Consider the following 24,108-nt stretch of genomic DNA (forward strand, 5'->3'; position numbering starts at 1 on the left):
AGTAAAAAAAGGTAAAGGACCCCTGGACGGTTAAGTCCAGTCAAAGCCGACTATGGGGTTGCGGCGCTCTTCTCACTTTCAGTCTGAGGGAGCCGGCATTTGTCCACAGACAGATTTCTGGGTCATGTGGCCAGCATGACCAAACCGCTTCTGGCACAACAGGACACGGTGATGGAAACCAGAGAGTGCACGGAAACACCGTTTACCTTCCCACCACAGCGGTACCTATTTATTTACTTGCACTGGCATGCTTTCGAACTGCTAGGTTGGCAGGAGCTGGGACCGAGCAACGGGAGCTCACCCTGTCGAACCGCCAACCTTCCGATCAGCAAACCCAAGAGGCTCAGTGGCTTAGACCACAGCGCCACCCGCCTCCCTGCATTATGCATTTCATAATGCATAATGCATTATGCTTTCAGCCATAATGGAAGACACTCTTGGTTGATATTAGATGGGGTGGCTGTATGCTGGAATCAGATCACTTAAGGCTTTCATGCTAAAAACCAGTACCTTAACTTTTTATTGGCATGGTATAAACTTATGTTTGGAAGGGTTAGAGAGCTTTAGGATCATGAGAAGCATTTGCTTTCCTCATGACCTTGTGGTGTGAGCTAGGTCACAGTTCTAGGTTTTCAGATGGCAGCAGAGAGACTATTACTGGTCCCAAGTAAGCTTGGGTAGGGGTTTGATTCCAGGTTCATAATCTTACTTGTCCATGCCTATGGAACGTTTTAGGTCACATGACATAAAAGGTCTCAGCTTGAGTAGAACTGGTCTGGAAACTTGTCTCCCAGCGGGGTTAGGTTGGTGGGTCACCAGCAGCATAATGATAATGTTGCTGTTCCAGTATCACAGGCTTCCTCAAACTTGGCCCTCCAGATGTTTTTGGCTTACAAATCCCATGCTCCCTTGCTAGCAGGACCTGATGGGATGCTAGTCAGGGATGATGGGAACTGTAGTCTCAAAACATCTGGAGGGCCGAGTTTGAGAAAGCCTCCAGTATTAGCTCTGCATTCCTACTGTGTCCAAGGCAGAATTCAAGGTCAATGTTTTTAAGTTAACCCTAAGTGACTTGGATCCACTATGCCACCGCACAGTGGATGGTGCTTCTATTAGGTTGTATGAAGCACTGCCCAACCAGCCTCAATCTGTCTTCCTATTGACCTGTCTTCTTATTTACAATCAATCCAGGGGATAGCACGGCCTATCAGTTTCCTCCTCCTTGGTCTCAGTGTTGCAAGAGGAGCCAACACTCAGCAGAGAGAAGGATGAGGACTAGAGTAGAACTTGTTTGCTCTGTTTGTTTGCTCTGGCTCTGATTCCACATACTGTTTGATCTCTCCCCCCCCCCCTCTGCACTACCAGTCTGAATGAGCACCAGCCACCACAATATGTTCTGTCAACTAAGCAGAGGCGGATTTAGGGCAACGCAACAGGTTTTACTGCACTGGGCGCTGAGTCTAGGGGGTGCCGCAGGGTGTCCTAACTATGAAAGTTGAGCAAAATGGAAGGCAAGAGGCAGGGGCTGCCAAATGTTGGCCTCACACAGGGAGCCACTGAAATTTGAAAGGCCAGAGACCATCCCTGAAGTAAGGCTGCAATCTAGGCCCCATTAAACTCAATGGGACTTACCTCTAAGTAGACCTGAGATAGTATTAACTAAGAGTGTCTCAGACTAGACCTATTGAAATTAATGGATCATAGCTTCTGTTTACAATTTTCATTGGGTTTACTCTGAGTAACACTTAGTTGAATACCACTCATATAAAACAGGATTTGCACTGTAAGAGCTCCATCTTACTGACAGTCTCCGTGCCCAGTTAGAACATCACATGCACACAGACAGAAGGCTTGTGCAATACCTTTGCTATTTAGATCTACCAAAGCTTAGGCATTTTTTTGTTTGTCTGGCTTTTGGTGAAATATATTATGCTGGCTGAGATCGGGTTTTAATCTGCTTTTTAAAGTGTTTGTTTGATGTGTAAGTAAGGAAAATATTTTTTCAAAAATGATTATTTCTGCCACAGTGCAATATTGCTGCTTAGAGTGCACTGAAGGGTAAAAAGGTGGAGGAGGTTACTAATAAGAGCAAGAATGAGGTGGTAGCAGCTTTATGCTACATTTAACATTAAGCTTTGTCAGAAAGTGGCATTATTTTCCATTGTGTTATACATGAGAGCTTAATCATTAGTGGGAAATGTTTGGCTCAGACTGAGTTATGAGCTCATGGAAGTATGCTACTAGGAAGTATGTGCCACTGAACTTAATGGGACTTACATCAGAGTAAATATGTATAGAATTGTGCTGTCAGCGTTCACTTTCTCTCCCCCCCCATCCCTCTCTCAAATATAAATATAGATGGCTTTATGAGCTATAATAAATGAGAGGAAACTTTGGGAATTTAGGAACAGGATAGAAATTAGAACTAAGGGACTAGCCTTGAAGCTGATTTTGAACCCTAGGAATGGTTCTGCTCCAGATCATGTGAAATGATAGGTTAAAAAAAGAGAATGTCCTTGGACAGAATATGGAGTGCACTTTGCTCACCAGAAAGCTGCTGTAAACAGCCCCCTACACACACATTTGGGAGAAACTTCCAGAAGGGTGTGAATTGATGTGAGTTCTGAGCCCTATCAGGTGAGGTCTTTCTTTCTTTTTCTTATATAAGGAAAGAAAGAAAAGAAAAGAAGACCTGACCATGAAGCGCTTTGGTTCACAGGCTGGATATGTGATAAGAGCTCTAACTGACAGAGGAAGTTAAGAGACAGGCTTTGCCTCTATTTGCTATTCCAGTAGTGAATTATTCACTGTCTTTTGACCCTTGCAGTTTCCTTCTCTGTGTGACCTCCCCTCCTTTCCCAAGCAGTGTCTGCTAGAAGAGATCTGCCTCCTGGATGTTTTGACAGATACTGGATCAGATACTGAAGGGGCCTTTTCTATGCTTAGCATAGCGTGAAGTCCATCACACTCCCCTCCTCACACTGGGATATATTTCCCCCTACTTTGCCCTCCCTAGGGAAGCGGACATTCACACCAGCTTTGCACCCAAACCAGCCAAGCCTCTTGAGACAAAGTGTTTGTTTGAACACTAATGGATTTTAGTTTGCTTCAGACTTTCGATCTCAAGAGAAGTTATAGCACAGTGCATTGTTTTGGCGTAGACCACGGAAAGAGCATTGTTTGTCCTACTAAATATATATATATATAACAGGACGCAGGGGAGAGGCCTTTCAAGTTCTGTCTGAAAAATAATGGGCATACTTGCAAGAACTGAACTTATACTAGGTGGGGCTTTTGAGCAGACAGACAAAGGTCAAGGAGGAGTGTAGCTAACACATCACTACAGGGAGGGCGAAGTGGATTATGGTTCCTTATTACATTACCACTACAGCTGGCTGTTGTCAAACAAAAGCTTCTGACCACAATCAATTATTTACCTAATCACTTCAGTAGGAAAGTGTGAGTTTTGAGTGCCTTTCTCTGCCAGAACTTTCCGGTAATACCAGAAGTCTTGAGAAGAGAAGAGAAGAGAAGAGAAGAGAAGAGAAGAGAAGAGAAGAGAAGAGAAGAGAAGGGCCTTGGAGCCACCATCATCGTATAGGTGAAGGAGCATGTTCCAGGGACAATTTGCTTCATTCTTGCAGTACTTTGTCACCAAGTGGAGACACTTACGCCATTCCGCCTTGGATGCAGCCATTAAAGGTCTGGTGCCTCAGCTGCTACTACATTTGAGCATTACCTCCCTTTATTGCAAAGATAGCAAATTATTAAGTAGCATTAATGCAGTTATTTCCCCTCTTTTATTTATTTTACAAGATTCATATTCCAGCTTAATTAACAAGAATCTCTAAGTGGTTCACATTAAAAATATCCATAAAAATATCAATAAACTCAAATGTTAAAAACATATTGAAATTAAAATTCATCAAAATATAATAAAGTCATTAGTTTTCAAACAAACACACACACACTAAAATCACGTTGAAATTATGTGTCTGGGTAGGCTTGCTAAAACAAAAATGTTCTTAGCAGGCACAGGAAACAGTGAAGGCAGCTGCCTAATTTTAGTGGGCAGGTGTTACACAGGCAAAAATAATGAGGTCCCTGCCTCCCAGGAGCTTACATTAACAAATAAGCAATGGAGGAAACAACAGAGGGAGGGAAGCAAGAGACAAAATTAGGAAGAATGTGGGCAAATGGTGTTAAGCTTGGTTAAGATGCAAGTAAATCCTAGGTGAACTAACTTGGGAAGAAAGCCTTATAGCACATCCTTACTTCTGAGTTAACATGCACAGTATCAGACTGCAAAACACAAACAATGGCATTTGACAGGATTACAGGCAGCCTAGTGATTGCAGCTAGGGAATCTGAAGAGATGTGGTAAATGGAACAATTCTCCCATGCATTCTCATAATGTATCTGGCCACATGCCTCTCTTTTTTTCATGTTTAATAGTTTGAAACTGTATGTATACTAGAGGCAATGTCATTCTGTATGTAAAAAAGACACAGAGTCAAACAAAGGGGCAGATTCCACCATAGAATCACTATGGTTGGCAATATGACCCGAAAAAAATCAGCTTATTGGAGATGTAAGATTGCTTGCCTGAGCAAAATACTCAAGGTGATCTTGAGACGGAGGATCAGTTCAGGAAGGTATCCAAAGAAGAAAGTGTTGCATTAACAGGTGACTGATTATACATACATTAGGTAAATGCATGTTCTAGTTCACAGCAAAGAGGTAATCACCCAGAGCACTTGGTGTCGGTCATGGAACCAATTAGAGAGGTGGTGACTTTTAAGTGGCATCCAGGACCCGGTGTGAGGCATGTTATTGAACGAACTGGAAATAATGGTCAAATTCAGTTAATATGTAAGTGGAGAAATGCCGACAAAGCCCAACATAGCTTGGACATCAAAAGAGGAAATTTCTGAAAAAGGAGGAGGTGACTAGTGGAAAAGTTGAACAAGGAAGCCAAATCAGTCAAATTTCTTCAGAACACTTGAGAGAAACATTCAAAACTGCAGTAAATGGATGCTTAGTTAAAACATATACTGCAGATCAGGAAAGGTACCATCAAGTCCAACAGAACACCTGTGTGGTTTATGAGCAGAAGCTCACTAGAGACCCTGCAGTGCCCCCTAGGCTTGGCGCGCATTGCAGCAGATTCACAGCCCGATTTACAGAGGACAACAAATTATTTGAGGTTGTAAAAGCAAAAAGCATTTGTGAAGATCTCACAAAGGAGATTGCCAAACTGGGTGAGTGGGTGATAGAATGGCAAATGTGATTAAATTTATGTATAAAGTGATACACATTAGGCTAATAATTAATAATGATTATAATAAGACTGATAACTCTTTACTTCACATATACATGGATGAGGGCTGAGCTGGCAGTGACTGACCAGGCAAGGGACCTTGAGGTCATGGTGAAGTATGCAGCAGCAGCAGCTGTGAAAAAGGCAAATTCCATGTTGGTGATCATTAGGAAAGCGATCAAAAATAAAAGTACCAGTATGCATTTATTATACAAAGTTATGGTGTGACCCATGCATGGAATCCTGCATAGAGTTCTGGATGCTGCACCTCAAAAATGGCACGGGAAAAGGAACAGCAAAGAAGCAAAGTTATCAGTGCAGAGTGACTTCTCTATGAGGCAAGGGCTTTATTGTACAGGAAAAAGACAACTAATATGGGCAGGGAGAATAGAAAGTAGACAGAGATGTTTTTCTTCTTTCTCATAAATATGAGAACCCGGGGCCATGCAATTAAGCTGAATGGTGGAACATACAGAACTTTTCCCTCACACAGGGCGTAATTAAAGTATGGAGCTTGCTACCACAAAATATGAAAGCAACCACTAATTTAGGTAGCTGTAAAGGGGGATTAAGGGACGCGGGTGGCGTTGTGGGTTAAACCACAGAGCCTAGAACTTACTGATCAGAAGGTCAGCGGTTCAGATCCCCATGACGGGGTGAGCTCCCGTTGCTTGGTCCCTGCTCCTGCCAACCTAGCAGTTCGAAAGCACGTCAAAGTGCAAGTAGATAGGAAGGTAAATGGCGGGAAGGTAAATGGCGTTTCCGAGCGCTGCTCTGGTTTGCCAGAAGCGGCTTAGTCATGCTGGCCACATGACTCGGAAGCTGTACGCCGGCTCCCTCGGCCAATAAAGCGAGATGAGCGTCGCAACCCCAGAGTCGGTCACGACTGGACCCCTTTACCTTTAAAGGGGGATTGAACAAATCCATTGATTTCAAGCTTCTCAGTGGCTCCTATTCATGATGTTATCTCCAAGATTAGAAGCAGTATACCCCTGAGTTACCAGTTACCAGGGAACAACACTGGGAGAGGGCTATTACTCTCATGTCTTGCTTCCCACAGGCCTTCAGTTGACCATTGTGAAAACAAGATGTTGGACTTGGCAAGTCCCTGGTCTGATCCAGTAGGGCTCTTGTAATGTAGATAATATAATTTCAGGATTTGTCACTTCCCCCTGAACAGAAATGTGGATTTCACTGGAAGATATGTCTAGCTTTGGATTACAGATGAAACTTGTGGCTTCTGGAGCTAGACACTGGGTCCTGTGAAGAAAGCTAGTGTTGTATAAAAAGAAAGGTGCCTTTGCTTGTCTTATGCTTTCCTGGAAAATAACATTCAGCTCTGTGAACTGTTTCTGGCTAATTCTTCTTGGAAGTGCAACTCACCTTGTACTGAGTTTGTGCGGGAGAAAGTAAAGAGAGAGAGGAACCTCTAAACCTCCCAGACTATCCTTTAACCTGTGATGAACTTTCCTCAGGTGCTAGACTGATGCTCTCAGGGCTGTTTTCTTAATTCTCTTACTTCTCCTTCTTCCTCTTCACCTTTGAGGAGGAGACATATTTGTATGTTACTCTTGCTGAGATCAAAGAGCTGGCATGAGTCTTTGTATCTCTACCATAGTTAGACAGATCAAAAACTTTCCTATCAAGTATGTTTTTCCTTTGCTTTCCTAAACTCAGAGTCACAGTTTATAACCAAGGGTAAAGCAGAAATTCAAGCGCTTAGCTCGGCTTCCAAGCTGTGTGTTAAATCTGCACACATATTCCAAGAATTCCAGAGGGGTGATGTCTACTGCTGCTCAGGTGGTGAGAGAGATGAGACATCATCTTCATCATCATGACCTGAGGGCTCCTTGGCTGAGCCCTAGCACTGAATACAGGTTCCTCAGCACAAATTCGGTCCTCACAGGGGATGTGGGTTCAACCCTCAAATTAAACTATCACCTGGGGGTGGGGGATGACATATATCCTGTTGCGAAGTCAATGTTAAAATATGAAAGGTTCTGATCTATGCATGCATAGTGTTGGACACCCAACACTAACTTCAGCGGATTTCAGGTCTGGGGAAGTACTAAAGAACTCAGCAGCTGATTGTTCCAAATCTGAGACCCTACCTGCCTTCTCCAGAACCAGCAGGATTGGACCCTTACTAGAAAAAGCCCTCAGCCTACTGTGTTTTTGTTCTGCTCCATGAAGGACCCAATCCTGCCTATTAGGCGATACAGCAGGGATCACTTTGTCAATCCTGTCAGCGTGAGGCCCCGCCTGTAGGGATTGCTTTCCCACTCTTGCAGATCAGTTCTCCTATCCCCCTCAGCAACGCATCAATCCCTCTTTGCTTGTTATGCGAGGAGTGTGAAATAACAAGCCACGGAGGGCTTAGAGAGGCACTTTCAGAGGGGGTGGGCCCTGGTTTCCCCACAGCTCGGAGCAACGTCTGGTTCCTAGAAGGGGTCGCTTTCAAATTCACCAGCAAAGCGCTAAGAAGAAGAAAAGGTGGGTCTGCAATATGGAAGAACCAGGCGTCCCAGCGGCACCTTGAAGGCTAATGTGTTTATCTGCAGCATCGGATGTCGCCTGCGTTTTGGAAGGAGCCGCAGGACTCTGGGATGCTTCTGCCCCAGTCCCTCCGCAGCCCTAGAGGCGGAGCTGGCCGCTTGAAACGGGGCTAGCTGTAAGGGGGTCGCTTTGGTGACTAGGCCGCTTGTTTGTGCTCTTGCGAAGCGGGAGGGCTGCAGAAGAACAAGCTCCATCGGTTCAGGCGGGCGAGTAGTCCCGACGTGGCCTCCCATTGCAAGAGCCACCCACTTTGAATTCTGCCGCTCCGATCGTGGATTCAGAACAGCAGCAGATTCTCCTCTCTCTTTCAGTCCCTTGAAAGGCCTTAGCCGACTCCTCCAGCCTCTGTGACAGCAAAACTCTTCGGCTGCTTTTAATCCCTGCTGCCCCATGAAAGCTGGGTGGATTCTGGCCTCTTGCTCGCTGTTGATGGTGGAGACAGCACGCAAAGAAAGGCCCCGATTCTGAGTCAGCCCAGTGGAGCCCAGTGGGTCTCCAGAAGGATTGCAATCCTTACAGAGCAATCCTATGCACGTATATTCCGCAGAAAGTCCTATTGAGTTAGGTGGGAACTTACTGCATATATGACTGCAGTCAAAGGCTTACCCGGGAGTAAAGCCCGATTGAGTTCAACGGGGCTTTCCTTCTGAGTAGACGTGCAGAGGATCCTGCTTGTTAATACGGATTAGTGATCTTTTAGCCATCCTGAGCGCTCTCCGATAGCTGGCTGTGAGTGAAAGGAGATACCCCCCCTCCCTTTTCGGTGCACACTTATTTGTGGAGCTGGAATTCTAATCTAAAACCAGCGGCGGTGAGTGCAGATGGTGGCGGGGCAGTTAACTCCGGATTGATTAATGTGATGCAGAGCAGAAGGGTGTGATCTTGTGGATGTGGCGTTGAAACAGCAACTGCTCCAGGCCTCAGGTGGCGAAGAGTCTGTTCAGATGCTGAGGATGCAGACCGGGTGGGTTGGGTTGGGAACACTTGGGAAATATAGTCATTCGCCCATTGGTTTCTCAGCAGTCGGGGAAGGGGTAAAAAAAAAAATCTTTATAGGGTGAAACAGGCAATCAAGTGAAATCTATCCTCTTTAAATAAACGGATTCCTCTGTATTTTCCCAGTGTTGGTGAAAGTTGTTGTCTCTGACATTCCCCTGGGCTTTTCCCTCTGCACTCTGATTTGGTGTATAAAAGCAGTCCTGAATGATGGATTACTGTGTCATTGCAGCCTGCGAAGGATTAATTTGTTTCATTGATTTCTCTTTAGGCAGATTGCCAGAATCTGCCGCTTCCCACCTTTCCCCGAGACTTCCAGCAGTAATAGACAGTAATAGCCTAAGACAAATCAGCCAGTTTTGTGTAAAAATAGAAAACGCAGAACCCCTTTACGCTGAGCTCTCTCCGGGAGAAGTTGGTCGCCTGCGCTTCTGTGCTCAGAAAGTAAACGGGTCTGTGAATATCTTAAAAGAAGATCTTTAACAACAAGGGGGGCGGGAAGGGAATATTGAATTGGAATGACTGACAGTTCTGTGCTCCGGCTCCACCCCGGAGTCTCCTGCTAGTGTTGGTCTCATTGCCAATGTTGGCAGTATACCCCCAGTCGGATCATAGAATTGAAGAGTGGAAAGGTACCATAAGGGTCATCTAGTCCAACCCCCTGCAATGCAGGAATAAAGTCGAGTAACTCGGAGCATGTGCAGAATGCCTTTTTCTTTCGTAGCACTTGGGGCTTGCAGGTCAGCTTCTGTGTGGGAAAGACCCCCTTTAAGAAATACGGGTGTGAAACGCAACCATTTCCATCCATGAGATTAGCCACTGATGTCAATGAGTGGCGTCTGCTTTGGAGGCAACAGTTCTTAAGAAGGGCGAGTAGCAACAGCGCCGACGCAGCCGCCCCAGCCCTTACTGGCCCATAATGAGAAGCCATTGGAAAACCATTAAAGGGCATTTCGTGGCTGCTCAACCCCGGTTCAGTCCAATAGAAGAAAACAAGGCAAAGCAAGAGTTCATTCTTTTTATATTAGGCGTCGGCCTATAGCTAATCTGTTATCGATCTGTCTCTCCGTATGTCCGTCTGCGATATTGCCAAGACACGTCAGGCTTCAGAGTCCCCTCCCGAGTGCAATGTAGGGAGGAAACCGTCTGATCAATTTGTCTGGAAGCGTTAAGAGGGTCATTTGATTGGAAAAACGAAAGACACTCGAGCTAGACGGGCAGATGGGGAATCATGCCACGTTCAGACAGAGAGAAAAGTCACGCCCATTGTTACATAAGGAGATCGCCAGAGTATGTGCGCTTGCAGACTTGAGTCAAGTTGCGATCCTAGGCGTGCGCTTACATAGGAGTAAGCCCCATCGAACTCACTGGGGCTTATTTCTAAGTAGACCAGCACAGGATTGCACCTCATAAGACTAAACACTTCGGCTTAAGTGAGCTATTAATATGACTAATAATTTTACTCTTGGATGGAGTGAGCCCGGGTTCCAAATCCGCATCTGCACCTTTGATCTATTCGGAAACAATGTGCTTTTTTTTCCTTTCCAAAAAAAGAGCAGTTGCTGAGCAAATAATACTCAACTACAACAACCAACTTACAGCGTTTGGGAGAGGCAGAAGTGATTTGTTTCCGGAGCTGGAAACTGTTCTGATTTAGTGATATCAACTTTTATTTACGGGTAATGAGTAAACTGTCAATCAGTTAAAGGCTTATTTTTTTAAAAGGTTGATGAGCTGTCTGGCTTTTAACTTATACGTCGATGAATTGACCGGCTGCCTAGATTTGGAAGTCGGTTAAGAGAGGCATCCGAGGAGGTTAGATTTATGATTGAGAAAGAACCACGTATGGCCAGGATGGAGAAGCTGCCCCGCCCCGCAAGATGTTGCTGGACTATAGCTGGTATCGTCCCTAACCATTGGTCATGCTGGCTAGGGCTGATGGGGATTGGAGCCTATCATCATCTGGGGGGCCACAGGTTCCCCATTCCTGAAACATTCGGCTGTTGCCAATAGACCTATAGGCTCTGAGCAATTTTCTTGCTTTTCTAATCTAAATCAAACTCGGGAAACCAGATTTCCCCGATGCCGACGTAGTTAAAAAAAAGCTATGGTTAAAACCAGTTAAAACCTTGGTTAAAGCCAGTGCCCAGCCCAGGCCTACAAGTTCCTGAAGTTCAGTCTCGGCGTGACTTCGACGTGGACTGTGAGTCAGCTTGTTAAGTTTACCAGCCGGGGGAAGAAACCAACATCGCTTGACGTCGCGTCGGAGGAGAAGCCTTTAGATCTCTCTGGGATATGCCTCTGAATGTGAGCTGACCAATCGCTGCTTTCCTCTGGCGGAACTCTGATCCTACCCCAGGAGCGTCTTCCAGATTCTCATGGGACGCCGGAGCAGCCCACAGCCATCGTGGGAGGTGTATGCTCAGTTCCAAAGAAACATTAGTTTTGTTAAGTCGGCTGAAAGAAAGCCCTTTGACAAGATCCAGTCGCCTTGAAGAAGATCCTGATAACGCTTCTGTGAAAACCATCCCTTGATGTCCAACTCTGAGAGCGCTGTCTTTAATTAATTACTTGATCATTGAAAATGTGCTCAGTGCGGCAGAATTTATTATTGTGGCTCTTGCAACAATTCTGGTATTATTTCCATTTTATACACAGGAAAAACACAGTCTTATGGCAGAGGTGGGACTTGAAACAGGGAGGGGAGCCTATGGCCCCTTTCAGTGTTACTAGACAACTCCCATGGTAGCATGTTGACCATGCTTCCAGGAGCTGATGGAAGTTGGGGTCCAGAAAGATCTGGTTGGAGCCACCAGCTTCCCTATCTAGGGAGCAAGCTTAATTCCCCATCTAGGGAGTAAGTTGGACATACTTCTGAGTAAACATGCTTAGGATCACTCTGGAACTGTGCAATCCTATGCACATTTACCTGGGAGTAAGTCAGTGTGTTCAGTGAGCCTTAGTTCCTAGTAAGTGTGTTTTGGATTGCAACCTGAGTCTTCCAGATCTAAAGGAAGATGGACCAAAATAGCAAGCGATGGAGTTCTGCAGAACTCTTCATCAGGCCGGCTGCTGAGCAAAAGTGTGTGTGGTAGGGATGAACAGAAAGCTGGTATAAAGATAAAGCCATAAAGTCTGTAGCTGCAACAGTCTAAGATAGAATCCTGGAGGGATTTTTTCATAGTGAATTTGATTAGCATATGCTAGGTGCTAATACATTTCAGGTGCGATTCTGGGACAATGAAACACTTATATGTCTCAACAGGGATCCCTATGATTTTTGTATGTTCCAGATCTGGAATTGCCACCATTTTTGTCCCTTGGCAATGACCATTTGCTCTTAACAGCAGTACCACAGGCAGAAATTCAACAGATGTAGAATGGGAGATATGCTGGTGGAAAAGCCATATCTGTTTAATTTCTGCCTATTCAGCTAATTTTTGTGCACCCAGCTAATTTTCTTTCAACTGAAGCACATTGGTTAGCCATACGAAGTAGCCCTTCACACTGGTATGAATATCTGCAGGTTCTCTTGCATAAGTCATGTTGAAAGGCCTGGGGTTAGGGAACTGTGCAAAATCTAATTCACAGTGGAAATTGCTTCTTCTGAGTAAACATGCATTGGATCAGGCTACACATATAAAGTACATTTGTTGAATTTGTGGCTTGAGAAATCCTGTTATGAAACTGTTCTGTAAGATTTGCCACAACATGCTTAGCTGTCCAGTTACCTATGCAACAGAAAATACAAAAGTGGGACAAAGGAGTCCCAGTGAACTCCACAACTAGCTCAGTGGGAGAAAGTGCTTTGTGGACTGAGGTAAATGACTGCAATTCTGTACATTTTTATCTGGAGGTAAGCCCTATTGAATTCTATAGGGTTTACTTCTGAGTAAATCATGTATTTCATAGATCTGTTTCCATGCACAAATTCAGAAAGATATACATTGACAGTTGACGCATGTCATCTTTGTCACGGTAAACAAAACTGTGTACAGGAACAAAAATACCACTCTTTGAACATGCATGAAACATAGCATTGTGATATTAATTGCATTGACTCAACCTTCCAGAACCAAATTCAACACTGTGCAAGGCCATTAGCACACAAAAGATGAGCAAAACAAAACAAACCACACACACACACACACACACACACAGAGAGAGAGAGAGAGAGAGAGAGAGAGAGAGAGAGAGAGAGAGAGACTGGAGGTGCAAATCTAATGCATACTTTTACAGGAATCAGACCTATTAAATTTTGTGGGACTTCCAAGTAAACATGCATAGCTTGAATTTGCACAGGAAATATGTGCAAGCAAGGAAGATATCTATTTGTTACTCTTTAACGGGCTTCTTGAAACCAGTTCACTGTTACTTAGAAGCCTGCAGTATTCTTCAACCAACAGAAGGCTTTCTAAGGCAAGACTTCAACTTGTCTGTTCCGTCTTCAGTAATTAGTAGCCAAGACTCAATATAATAATGCAGAACACTGATGAAATAAACCACTTCTAAAATGGCTCCCACTTGGGACCACTTTATGGTCACGTTTGCTAATTCCTCAAATGTTTTATTATCCCTCTTCCACACGGCATGGCAAATCAGAGCCCAAACAGTCAATGTATCCTCCTGGCCCTTTCTTGTTCTTTTGCCACCTACAAAAAGCAGTAAGATGAATTTCAGTGAAATCCAAATCTGAAACTCTAAAACAAGGCTGCAGCCTTTCATCCCTACAGAACCAGAGAGAAACAAGAGCCAGCTAGATTAGCAAACATTAACCCCTCGAACAGGAGTGCACGCCTATTGAAGTGACAGATGTACGCTCCTCACAGATTTACTTACTGTACCTTTTAACACTCATCAGTTCTAAGAGCTGCGTATAATAGCAACTTTATCCTTGTCAGGAAAAGGCTTAATGTTACATTACAATGTGTTTTCTCAAATTTATATTGTTTGAAAACTTAATTCTCAGTTATTGTATTCAAAGTGCACATGAGATTAACACTTAGCACCAGATCTAATATAGCATTGGGCAAGACCACCCACAGTATTTCCAGCTGTGACCTTAGGATCAGTTTGTCTTTGGACAAAATTGAGCCCCCCCCCCGCTCATGCCAGTGCTGGATTTACACATAGTTAAAGCTTAGTTGCTGCCCACATGGTGTCCTATAGGTTTCTTAGTACTTGTACATTATTAACATCTTTATTCTCATGATCTATGGGAAATTTGCCTTTTATCTGAATAAGCCTTTCTTAAGGAGCTGGACCCCTAGAAATGGCATTTTTTTGAAGTTGCATATATGAAACTCTTAGTGACTAAAATAAAGCAAAGTATTTTTTAAATAAAAAAGATTTTTTTTTTTTGGCAGGGGGGATCTGATAAAAGATATTTCAGCTTTCAAAATAAATTCATATCTCGTTTGCATCAGCTGAAGCCCTGTGTAGCCCTACTGGGAACATTTAAAAAAGAAAGGCAATTCTATTTTCAGATGAAGTTGTATTTAAGTAAATGAATTAAGGCATTGCTTTACTTTTTATGTGAACATAAAGAGTCTCTTGAAAGGCCTGTTGATCCCTTGACCACTAATAAAGACAGATCCATGATGTGCAGTGAAAATACTGGCTTTATTGAACCAAACTGAGCAACCTAACCCCAGGCATGGATGAGCTTGTAGAACAGACACAGACCAGTGACCAGCATGTACTTGAATCAGGCATGACTGTGGGAAATACATTGTACTCAAAGCCAACTGGGGAGACTGATGATAAGGCTACTTCAATAGTTTTGCTGACTATGATAGGCCCACAGGGGGCATCCTTGGTAAGTTATAGATGGCAAAGCTTTCCCTTGTGGCCTTTGGTACACTCTGGTATTGTTCTCAAAGGGCATTTGGAAACTTTTCCTGTGCAAATTCCATTGAAATGAAAGGGACTGTCATGTGAGCAGAAATGTTAAATTTCAATCAGTTTGCTGAGGAGACAGTTCTTAGGGTGCCTGTACCCTTGGCCAGACATGGTCCATGGTTTCCATTTTTATGTTAAAAGGGCTGTAAAAGAAACTTGTGAAACCAACTTTTATGAATATATTACTCCACGGCATTTCCAGTTACATTAGGACTCCAAATCTAGAAGAAAGCTTTCCCCCAATTCACTTCTAGGCTTGAAAATATTCCAAGAGCATAACCAGAACTAAGTTGAAAAGGTTGGGGTTACCACAGAAACTCCACTCACAATTGCATAAGGTCTTCAGATTATGGCAGCAACCTGCTCCAGTGTAGATAAGATGATTCTTGAGGAGAGGGACTAATATCAGTACCCCTCCTGTTCTTGGAAATCTAGCACTTGACACTTACAAGAACGATAGGTGAACGTTTCAGAACAACCATAACCCTAGTTTCCCGAAGGGTGTGAGTTCACCAGAGAGACAGGCATTCCTAAGTACAGAGAAAACAAATTTAGTTGGTATCTTGCCTTTGCCAACTGTCAGAAGTCGGCATTCTAGGTAGATCTGTACAAAGTTGCTTCCTAAGTTTGTGGAATCATTGATTCCTTCTCTGCAAATTATTTTGATTTCAGTTTTCCCTGCAATGATTTATAACAACAAGACGAACAACAGCATATTAGTTTTAATGTGTTGTGAAAAGCCAATAGCCTGATGGGTCTTAATTATTGTTATTTTTTTGCAGTACAGTATGTTTTATTATTCACCTAGAAGTTTAATGGGCTTGATTTACAAGAGGAAGGGGTGTTCAACTGGCTAATACACAAACACTTCTGAAGGATATTTAGAGAGGGTACAGAGTCTCTTGCCCAACCATTAACCTCTGCTGTTGCAGGGCTTTTATACTAATGACAGTAAAATCCATTTCCCTGTTCTTTGTGTTGTTATACCAAAGATTAAAGTGATGTTATTTGCCAAAGCAAGCAAAGTCCACCAGTTTAGTTAAAAACTAGACTTCTTAATGAACAATAATTTTCTACTAATCCAAAGGCAGATGTGCACCATGAGGGGGAGAAAAAGAGGAAATGTTTAGTATTGTTATAGGCATCTGTTTTATTAAAAATGCAATTGACAGGGTGCTAAAAAGTTACTCTGCGAATGCTTTGTTCTGTACGGTCCCTTTTGTTCCATGTGGTGGGATCTTGCAAATGTATATTCTTATGTTTGACCAAGCTATCAGAATTAGTTATATCCAATTGTCTCTGTAACTCTACACTGCATTAAACATCTTAGCAGCTTTTTAGTTTTACTACATTTCAGGGTATTGAGAAAATTGCTACCATTAACAAAAGTGGCTCTGAGGAGTCTGGAGGACTTCAGGAATGTTAATGTGTTGTAGAGACTTAAACATGTTAGTTCCAATTTGTTCCAGATAGATAGGAAAGCAACCCATCTGATTGCAGTTTGGTAACCTTTGCATGAGTTCATGCATTACATTTCCTAGCTGTATTTTCATGGGGTTTCTTGCATAAAGGAGGGGAACAGATTTTGATAGTTTGGGATTCAGCTAGCAACCTGAATTTAAGCTGTCTCCCTCGCGATGTGCATAAATGTTAAATATGAGGCTGCAATCCTATACTCAAGTACCTGGGAGTAAGTCTCATTTCACTCAATGGGACTTATTTCTGAGTAATCATGTGTAGGTGTGCACTGATAATATGCTTATATGTCACTTCTAAAGACATTTATGTGAAAGCAACATTTCAATAGAACTTGCTTCAAAGTGCTTAGAATCGTAGTAGCTACGATCATGACTAACACTTTATGTTAAACGCATTTACTTGGGAGTACATCTCATTGATTTTGATGGTATATACTTGTAAGTAAATGGAGTCAATAAGGCACATAAATAAATTATTATTTTTATTCCTTTTTGGTAAAATGAATCACAGACCTCAATGGGAACTATGAGCCTGTTCAAAGCATGCATCAAAGAATGCAATGACTTAAATCCATGATAAATCAATTTTCAAACTTGTGCAATATTGTATGTATAGCCCTTGCCAATATACTGTGACATAGGGCTACATATTTTTCTTGTTCTGTGTTCTTTTATTTTCCCTGTATTTACACACTAATCTTATGTTAACTGTAAAATGTCTAAGTTATGATCTAGGTACATTGTAAATATGAAAAATACTGTTTTTACTTACAGCCAACAGAAGTTTTAAAAGAATAGGGTAAATAGTTCAGGGTGTTCTATGACAATTTACAGCAAACCAAATATCAATTAAAATCCACCAAAATAGAATTATTATTCAGAGCTCAATGAAGGATTATTATATATTTTTTGCTTTGTTTTATTCTTTGTCTGATGTATTCGTCAATTTAATTCTTCATTAATATATCCATTGTGCTTCCTCAGCACAATGCTCACATTGGGCACATGCAGATTCCTATTATTATTATTGCTTGAAAAAAAACCTACTATATCTAAATGTGCTTTTTAGGTTTCCTTTTAACATGCAGCTGTATATCACATACTTTTAAAAGTGATTCCGGTTTATAGAAGATGTGCAAAAACACTGACAATAATTAAGTATATTTTGTAAATGAATATGAAGAAGTCTAAATATATATTTTAAATTAAATTAACTGTACATTCTAAATATCCCCCTCATTATATCTCTCTGGAGAGAGAATTCTTGTTCTGCGCTGAAATGTGATCTCACATTGGTGCATTATTAGTGCCACATTTCACATACAAGTTCTGGAGCTGGTAGCATTTCATTGCAGGAGGAAGTTAACCATCATATTTTGGATCAATTTTATGGGAATTTACAATTAGTTTTAATAGGAAGTTTGTTTCACAAACAAGGATTGCTGAAAGAAGGCTGATAAAGCAACTGCAGACTTTACGGTCCTCCTGTCTAAAAGAACAGCAATGCCACTGTAAAAATATATCGTTGAATATATCAGTCATGTCCTTTTAAAAGCCTTTTTTAAAAAAAGGCAAGGAGAAAAAGACTTCAGACTCGCAACATCCATTGCAGGGAGTGTAAAAATGTTATAGGGGGCCAATCTACCTTAACCATATCTGATTAAATTTGGATCAGTTATGTTTGGTTCAAACACCAGCATACCTAAGTCATTATGAAAGTATTGTACAGTAAATGTAAAACAGGGGGGGGGGAGTCTGGATGCTACTGAGCATGGCAAACAGCATGTCTAAAAATTTATTACGTAATAAATAAATTTCTGTGAAGGTCTTCTTGTGTAGTGGCAGGAGTCTGTTTTATTTTATTCTTATATGAAAAGAAATCAAATGAATGCAAAATGTATTTAGGGAGACATGTGTCAAATGTAGCTTAGTTTTTCTGTTTCCATATCTTTAGCTGGATCGCAGTTTTTGCAGAAATCTACATTTGGCGATCACATGTTATTTAGTGCTAACATGTTAATAGGTTGATAATCTGTAAAGATTAAGAGGCAGGGGAAGGGATGCTGCTGTTAAACAGATGGCATGCTATATGAATTATGTCATTTCTATAGTTATAAAATAACTTGAGAAAATGTACTGTAACAGTATGCTAAGATTCATTACCCCCAAAATGCTTTCAGGAGGAAATGGGGATGGGAGCATAGACTCTTTCTCCACAAGCTTTACATCATAAAAAGGTTCAGCTTTCATGAAGAAAAGAAATCTAGCTTTGTCTGTTACTCCAGTGGTCACTCTCTCTTTGTATGTGCATTAAATAGCCGAATAGATTCATGCCAATAACTGTGGGGTGTTTAATTTGTTCTACTGAAGTAGAGACAACTACCAGCAAGAGCAATAAAAGTCGCATAATGAAATAAGAATACTACGAAATCCAAGGATTTTAGTGTGGCCCGTTATTCATTCAATTCCTGGCAGCCTTTATGATTACAAATCACTTGATTGACTAACTAGACATTCTCAGAGTGAATTATGAATCAGATTCATTTTTCCTGGTTGATAGTTGGTACATGTTGTAACTCTTCCTCTCTGTGATATATCAAATTCTTGTAACAGTAATAAGAGATATAATCAACTCTTTATTTCAGGACAAATAAATTGCCTTTTCAAAAAATGAAATGTGGTTGCTAACATTTTAACAGGGCAGCAATGTAATTCCTGCCTGCTATTCCAAGGCGGAAGCTGATGTGATGAAATAGCTTTTAAGTATTTGACTTTGCTGAAATTATTTGAAGAGTAATATACCTTCTGTCCATACATGGAACTCCCATAGACTTCAGTGGAAATTATCAGCACTGATATGGGGAAATAGTAGCCCATTTCTTGTTTTGGAAACAAAAAAAATCCTGAAACAATGGAATCAAAAAATAACTAGTGACTTTTGTAGGAATATGTGAAGAATATCCCTGAATGACAACGCTGACACTGGAAAAAACCACAAGATTTAAGAACTGATTACTAATTGGCCATTGTCAGTCTGTCTATTTATTGTACAGTTTCATCAGACTATTTAATATGAACCTTATGGTGAAAGAGAAAAAGCATAAGAATTAATGCACAAGGCACATTTCAAATATGATTTTAAAACACTGCAAATCTGAATTACTGCTGTAATTTCACATAGTCTGAATTAGCCCAAATTGGGCCAACATGGGGTAGCTGATAGAAACCCTTCCTAAGGAAACTTCATCACTTGGTCAATAGAAAGTCGCTTCAAGGAGGGAATGGATTTGGTAGATGTCTAGTAGTTTGAGGGAAATTTCTCTTGGAATTTCAATGTACCATGGGTACTCCTTATTTTCAGGTCAGTGTAAATTTCATGACAACCAGAAAATGTGATGGATATACACCATCTAGATGAGTCACAACACCATTCAGATAAGTGAGAGCACAACATCAGGCAATATTGTTTTGGCTCTTCGGCTACCGAGATGGAGAGACGTGTGAGCAAGTGAGCCATTGCAGAGCAAAGAAGGAAAAGTGGCACAATGTTTAGAAATGAAACCTAACAAGAGGTGCTTCTTGCAATTAAGCACCCTTGGTGAATGATGCTATTGCAAAGTTTTTGTAACTCTGCCCTTGGAATGCTTTAACCATTGCAATCTTAATGGAGGGGCTGGATTTGGCTGGAGACAATCATTTTTATAGAAACTGAAAGTGACAAGTGCACCTGCAACAAAATGCTACAGTGTGTATTCCTACTAAGTACCAGCCAGCCAGATCTCCAGCCAGATCCTCTTTAAGGACGCTCCATTCCATTCCTCTTCCCCTATCCTACTTCCTCTGCACCCCACAACACTTAGCTACTGAGCAAGTTCAGTCCTCTTTGGGTTGTTTTTAGAACCCCCCCAAAGTTCTTTTTTTTGTGGGGGGGGGACTTAAGCAAGACTTTGGGTTCCCTCAAGCCTGCTAACACCTCTCTCTTGTGTACAGATGGTGGTGCTGTTTTGGCTACAAAATAAGAACCAAGATCACTCAATGAGCTGGGTGGAAATTTGAACCCAGATTTGCCTCCCATTTTTGTCAAACTTTCTAAGGACTACACCTTAACCCTAACCCACACACACTCTAAACACTAACCATTCCATTATAGTGACTCTTTGAGAAGACAGCATGGTGTCCTGCAATCACATTTTTGCTTTGCTTTCTGAAATATGGAAAAGAACGATTGGGAATACTAACTGACTGAATCTGAACACGGCTGTGGAAGGGGCTGTCACAATGGGTATCAGTGATACAAATGGATGGCTAACGGAATGGGACACACACATGCCTGCACATTGTAGCAAAGCTTGTGCACACACACACACACACACACACACACACACACACACACACACACAGCAGTTCAGTTTGGTGAGACTTGTGTCTGCTTGTCTCTGTCCTTGCTCTGTAATGACAGGTTAGACCAGGGGTCAGCAACCTCTTTCAGCTGTGGGCCGGTCCACTATCCCTCAGACCATGTAGGGGGCTGGACTATATATTTTTTTTGTGTGTGGGGATGAACGAATTCCTATGCCCCACAAATAACCCAGAGATGCATTTTAAATAAAAGGACACATTCTACTCATGTAAAAACACGCTGATTCCCGGACTGTCCGCAGGCTGGATTGAGAAGGCGATTGGGCTGCATCCAGTCCCCCGGCCTAAGGTTGCCTACCCCTGGGTTAGACTGACGTGAGTCAGATGTTTGGATTTTGGATGAAGAGAACAAAGTAGAAAGGTATAATGCTTTGGTCAAGTCCTGGTAAGAATTTGGGGATCAGGCCACAGATAAAGGGGTAAGGAGAAAGTGATACCCACCTAGCATCTATACACATTTTAATATCAGACGTACTTTGAAAGGATAGCATTAAGCATAAGCCACCACAGCATATTATATTCCATGTCTTATCCTCTCTGCATCTCTTTAACTCTTATGAAAGGTTTTAATTTCTAAATTAAAACAGCCTATATAATCAGCCTCAGAAGCTCAGATTTGTAAGACATCCTGTTATAAAATAATGTGTACCGTGATCCAGTCTTAAGACAGGCACTTTTAAAGTATCACTGATTCCAATAGGAGAGAGTTATGTCATGCTTTCCCACTGATAATCAAGAGGACTAAAATGCTCTTACTTTTGCCTGGATCATGATCTGGATCCAATAATTATCTAACCTGCTTTCCATAGCCTCCGAATAATCTCAAAATCTCCACACATTACAGAAGGGTACAATTCAATGTTATTGGGCTGAACTAAAGTTGTTATAAATGATCTTATAAACCCCTGCACACAGTGGTGTAGCGTGGGGGGGGTGCAGCGGGGGCCGGCCGCACCGGGCGCAACATCTGGGGGTTAGGGTTAGGGGGCGCAAATCCACAGGTTAGGGGGCGCAAATCCACGGGTTAGGGGGCGCAAATTACTTGCCTTGCCCCGGGTGCTGACAACCCACGCTACGCCACTGCCTGCACAGCACAGTATTTGTCAGTGTCCTCTCCCTTTGCCAGCTGATGAGGGTGTTGAGGTCACTGTATGTGAATGTGAGTGTTTTCTCATTATTCCATTGCTGGCTGTTGCATGCTGGGTCATCTTTGCATTGGCACCTTGGCTATGGAATTGTCTCGTTCTGGAGGTTTGGAATGCCCCAACCTTGATGGTATTCTGCTGTCTGATTAAAATACATCTGTTCTTAGCAATTGGCAAATCAAATTAAGGCTATTCAAGGTTTTAAGAGGTTTTGAACAGCTGCTATTATATGTGATTGTTTTACCACTGAGTGATAAGTTTAGTTGCTTTGTGAGTTTTCTTTTTGCATACTATGTTGTTTTATGGCATTTTGTAATGAAGAGTGGCCTAAAAGTTTAATAGATACATAAATAAATTGGAAGCATTAAATTTATGAATGATATGTTTCATGCAATATTGTTTAGATCCCACCCCACAAGATTTAAGACCAGTTTTAGAAAGTATTGATAGGAATGCATGCATCATTAATATGAATGGAACAAAAACTTACAGATCAGATGAAATTCATACCAAGAATGTACAAAAGCAGATTCTTAATTCCATTATCCTTGCCCAGTCAGAGATTTTTAAGGCATAACACTGTTAAAAGAAAAATCCCACACTTCTAGGGCTGTCATTTATCAGACATGTGAACTTTGCCAAGTGCGGCAAATCTCAGAGACCAGAATACCTTTCAGAGATGTAAATCATAGTTTCTGTTCTGTTTCTAAACAATTATACTCCTAGTAAACAGCTCAGCCTTGAATATAATCATAAACCAATCATTTGGTTAATATTCAGTAAAAATGTATGTACCTCCATGACAAGATTCCTCAGTCTAATGGGATTTACTTATTTATTTCTCCAGATGGGGGAAAAAAGTATCAGAGTGGCATGAAGGTATGATTTATGCTGATTCCCTCCCCCCAGTGGCGTAGCGTGGGGGGTGCAGGGGGGGCCGGCCGCACCGGGCGCAACATCTGGGGGTTAGGGTTAGGGGGCGCAAATCCACGGGTTAGGGGGCGCAAATTACTTGCCTTGCTGACAACCCACGCAAATTACTTGCCTTGCTGACAACCCAATTACTTGCCGGGTGCTGACAACCCACGCTACGCCACTGCCTCCCCCCATAGTTTTAGGTGGTATTGCATTTGAAAATGTTCAGCAGCTTATCATGCCCAGTACTGAGCTGGTGTAGCATTGTAGCTAGCAGTACAGTCCTATACATTTCTGTACAGGCACTGTGGTCTAAACCACTGAGCCTCATGGGCTTGCTGATCAGAAGGTCAGCAGTTCGAATCCTCATGATGGGTTAGCTCCTGTTGCTCCGCCCCAGCTTCTGCCAACCTAGCAGTTCAAAATCACACCAGTGCAAGTTCATAAGTAGGTACCGCTGCGCAGGGAAGGGAAATTGTGTTTCCATGCACTCTGGTTTCCATCACGGTGTTCTGTTGCATCAGAAGCGATTTAGTCATGCTAGCCACATGACCTGAAAAGCTGTCTGTAGACAAACTCTTGCTCCCTTGGCCTGAAGTGAAATGAGTGCCGCACCCCATAGTTGCTTTTGACTGGACTTAACCGTTCAGGGTTCCTTTACCTTTATACATTTTTTGTATACATACCTATAATCTGAGCTATGTATTATGAAGGGCAGTATAATTGCCCTAAATCAGGGCAGCAATCTGTAGCTCTAGGCTATGCGTAGCATCTGGATGGATGTCAAAGGACTTCTGCAAGCTGTCATTTCAGACCTTTAGTTTGCAGGGAGAAAGGAAGCCCCTCTCGTCTCTGCCATGTGGCTCCCAACAGATTATCTCTGAGCGAATTTGGCCCTCAACTGATAAAAGCTTGTTCACTTTGTCCTAAATGAATAAGCCTATTACTGGCTATCAAGTGAAGGGGCACAGCTTGTATGAATGAGGTAGGAATTCGATGCTCTGCGTTGTGGACCAGTGAAAGCGTAAATGTTGATTGGCGCTCAGGGTGAGAAGCTTGAATCTCTCATGGTCTGAATCTCCCCAGAGAGGCAAGTCTAGTGCTTTGAGAACCTTTGTGTTCTATTATTCAATATATCTATATTAAAAAATAAATAAAGATGAGGGGTCGCTTAAGGAAGTTTGATCATTGTTTAACATACAAGATGATCTGTATTCATTTTCATCATTTCATGGCTCCCACTTGGCAGCTTCCTCATGACACTCGTCTTTTACTGATGCTTGGAAGTGTCTCTTGCTTTACTTTGAGTTCCTTGAACTCACCTGCAGTAGGCAGTTCATTTTCAAGTTAACTTTTCTATCCTCCTGATGTCAGGTTT

The 24,108-nt window shown here is 42.2% G+C and overlaps 1 protein-coding gene across 2 annotated transcripts in view; it reads left to right on the plus strand.

Annotated features, from left to right (window-relative positions):
• The window catches only part of LOC308596985 (uncharacterized protein), an 85,704-nt gene that overhangs the window by 21,056 nt on the left and 40,540 nt on the right, over nt 1-24,108 (plus strand). The gene's annotated exons all lie outside the window — the stretch shown is intronic.

This window comes from Podarcis bocagei (genome assembly GCF_964188305.1).
Source record: "Podarcis bocagei genome assembly, chromosome: 11".
NCBI lineage: Eukaryota > Metazoa > Chordata > Lepidosauria > Squamata > Lacertidae > Podarcis > Podarcis bocagei.